Genomic DNA, 2,695 nt, shown 5'->3' on the forward strand with positions numbered 1-2,695 from the left:
CAATTCTTGACATATGGATATACAATTTCATGATAACAATTGCATAGATTAACCAAAGATTCATCCTAATAATTTCATTAATATTTCAATAATGGTTCATCATAATAATTCATTAGATTGAACAAAGATTGTTTCATGATAATATCATCAAAGATTGAAAAAAGGTTCATCATCATAACTCTGTAGAATAAACAAGAAATTCAGTGAAAAAATCATCAAGACTCATATAAACTTCACCATTCTTTACTCATGATGCACTACTTTTCACTGATGTTTCATAAAAATACATATTCATCAAAATTTGCAGGTAGTGAAGTTATTTTTCCAAAAAAAAGAGGTATACTCCTGACCTCTGCATCCAGCATGCGCACAATCATATTGTTCAACAGGACCCGACAAAATAAATACATGGATCAACCCATAGCACCTACCTGACAATCATTGTCACTACACCTACAAGCTTGATGATGTGCCCTGACCTCGCATCAACACACACCATCTAATCTAGTGGCCTCATCAAACCGCCCACCGGCGAGCCAAGAGTACCAGCTGGTCTAGCAAACCCGCTACACACACCGCATATGCATGCTCTAGAATCAGCCACCGCCATCTTTCCACTGTCCACCTTCAGGATAATGAAGTTGAAGTCATACGACTACAAATCGAAAATAATTTTCAGATATAGTACATGCGAGATCCTCATAGTATGCTTCATGTTCCCCAGTTTGATCCATGATATAACCTCTTAATCGTTTCTACCCTACAAGTAATGAAAACAGTGCAGATCCTTAGCCACGACGAGGCTGGCTCGCCGCACCAGGCGGACACCAGTTATCCCAGGCATCCTTCATAGGGATTTTTTATATTTTTTTCTCGACACAAGATTAATAAAATAGATATTTCCTTATATTTTTTCACGGTGTACTTAGGTACATTGGCATGCTCATGTTTTGTTTCTATTTTGTCGTGTCAAACATTCATTAAGGAAATTCGCAAAAAAACATTCATTAAGAAAAATATATTTTTCAAGAATAAAAAAGCACAAACACTAAAAAAAAGCACATGACGTGGCCAGCCCATGTGAGGGAGCCATAGGCCTTTCGTCAACTATTCCACGCTCAAGATGTGGAATAGGACGTACGTGTCCTATTCCTTGCACGCTGCAAGGAATAGTGGAGCCTGTACACGGAAAGAAAAGAAAATGAAAGGAAACGAAAGCGACACGAGGCGTGCCTCCAGCTAAACCCTCACCGCGCCGCCGTCCGTCCGTTCCTTCCTCCGTCTCCTTGCCGCCCCGCCGTCTGTTCCTCCCGCCCCGCCCCGCCGGCATGAACAACCTAGTAACCGTAAGTTCCCTCTGCACCCCCTCTGAACCCTCCTCCTCGTGTTCCTCCTTTCATCTCTTCACACTGCTCAATTGCTCAACGAACCGTTCTCCAGGAATCGGCTTAGTTGCTCTGATCTGCTTGAGCTCCAAGTAGCAGGATTTATTTGCCCCTCCTTTTAGGATCTGCTTGCTCTTTTTGTGTGTGCTATCAGCAGTGGGCTGGTTGCACTTGTCTGAACCTCTCCGGGAGGTTATTCTGATTTTAGTTTGTCCCAGCTTTATGCTTAGCAAGCACTCGAGTCTCAAAATGTCATTCACTGTTTGTTTGTTCGGCTTTGCTAGAACTCATCTAGCTGAGTTTTAGTTATGTCTCATTCACTTTTATAGCCATTGGATTGATACTATAAGATGCGTGTGTGCTGATGTGGTTTGTAGTATTATTTTTATCTGTTTTTGTTTTCAGGTGAATGAGACCAAATTATATCTCATCTAGATGAGTCCTAGGCACTCCCTTGTTTGTTAGTTTGAAAACAACACGTAATGTGACCACATTATATTACTTATTTCAGCACTCAAATTAACTTCAGAATGTTCTTTTGGCATTACATACATGGTCGCCGACTCGCCGTCATGTTCTGATTTTGAATGTGACATCTCAAATACTCTTTTTGAGCAGTTTATATCTTCTGCTAGCAAGTATAAGCTTTAGTAATATTCTTTTGGGACCAGTTATAATAATGCCAATGCTTTATTTCCGCAACTATCCTGTCCTATTGGTTTGGTAGGTTTTAGCTGATGATGAAAGTACCAGCACAATTGGCTATAATGTCAGATCGAATTCATAGCAATCAAGCAAGCCTTCGTGCAGGTGCTGCTGTGCAGTACATGTTCTTATAAACACTCTGATTTTGCAGGATTCCTTTGAGCTTCCCCGGTGGGATTCCTCAAGAGATGAGGGGGATGTTGAAATGGGAATGTATCAGCCCGACGCCTCTGATAATTTAAAAGGATTCTTCAAGAAGGTGCATGCTGTTTAGGAAACTCCATACTAATCTTGTTCCTGATGTTATTTGTCCATTTTTGCACTTCAGATTAATGACATGTGATGCTGCTTTCACACACACACACACACACACACACACAGGTTGACGGAATTGAGAGCTTAATAGCTAACTTAACGAGTCTCAATATCCATATCCCGAGTCCCGATGCCGGGTTCGGGGCAGGAGGCCTTGACTTCTCCTCTCCATATCCCGACGCCGGTGACGTCGGTCACGTTGGGGTCGGCCAGCGCTGGGGGAGGGAGCCCGAGGCAGGCGGCCTCGGCTCCTGCTACTCCGGTTGTGGCGGCGACACCCGCGCCAGCAG

General features: G+C 42.7%; 1 pseudogene; it reads left to right on the forward strand.

The window, feature by feature from the left end:
- The first annotated feature begins 1,328 nt into the window (after window positions 1-1,328).
- The window catches only part of LOC119296895, an 8,194-nt pseudogene continuing 6,827 nt past the window's right edge, over window positions 1,329-2,695 (forward strand).

The sequence above is a fragment of the Triticum dicoccoides genome, chromosome 5A (assembly GCF_002162155.2).
Source record: "Triticum dicoccoides isolate Atlit2015 ecotype Zavitan chromosome 5A, WEW_v2.0, whole genome shotgun sequence".
NCBI classification, from domain to species: Eukaryota; Viridiplantae; Streptophyta; class Magnoliopsida; order Poales; family Poaceae; genus Triticum; species Triticum dicoccoides.